The sequence below is a fragment of the Cetorhinus maximus genome, chromosome 2 (assembly GCF_964194155.1).
Source record: "Cetorhinus maximus chromosome 2, sCetMax3.hap1.1, whole genome shotgun sequence".
Taxonomy (NCBI): domain Eukaryota; kingdom Metazoa; phylum Chordata; class Chondrichthyes; order Lamniformes; family Cetorhinidae; genus Cetorhinus; species Cetorhinus maximus.
The window spans coordinates 186,287,701-186,288,039 of record NC_135880.1 but is presented as its reverse complement, the minus strand read 5'-3'; the positions used below and the strand labels follow the sequence as shown (position 1 = coordinate 186,288,039).

General features: G+C 59.9%; 1 protein-coding gene across 2 annotated transcripts in view; it reads right to left on the bottom strand.

Moving 5' to 3' along the window:
- The window catches only part of prdm10 (PR domain containing 10), a 200,775-nt gene extending 200,636 nt beyond the window's left edge, over window positions 1-139 (bottom strand). For both annotated transcript variants that reach the window (XM_078530687.1, XM_078530696.1), the window contains exon 1: window positions 65-139. The gene's annotated coding sequence lies outside the window, so the exon portion shown is untranslated. The remainder of the gene's footprint in view (window positions 1-64) is intronic.
- Window positions 140-339: the final 200 nt, after the last annotated feature.

The window sequence follows — 339 nt, the reverse complement described above, 5'->3', positions numbered from 1 at the left end:
CTCAGAAAGCCCAGACACAGCCTCCAAGCGCCGGGTGCGCCGGTAAATAGCGGCCGGTGCTCACCTCAGAACGGAGAATGGAGCAGCGCCGCCCGCATTAGCATAAAGAGGCCCGCCCGCTCCAACCTGTCATTGGCTCAGGATAGGGAGAGAGGGAAAGGGATGGAGAGAGGGACAGGAAGGGAGATGGAGTCGGAGAGGGAGGAGGGTGGGAGATGGAGTGAGAGTAGGAGGGAATGAGAGGAGGGAGAGAGTGGGAGTGAGAGGGAGGGAGATGGAGTGAGAGGAGGGAGATGGATTGAGGGAGTGAGAGGAGGGAGATGGATTGAGGGAGATGGA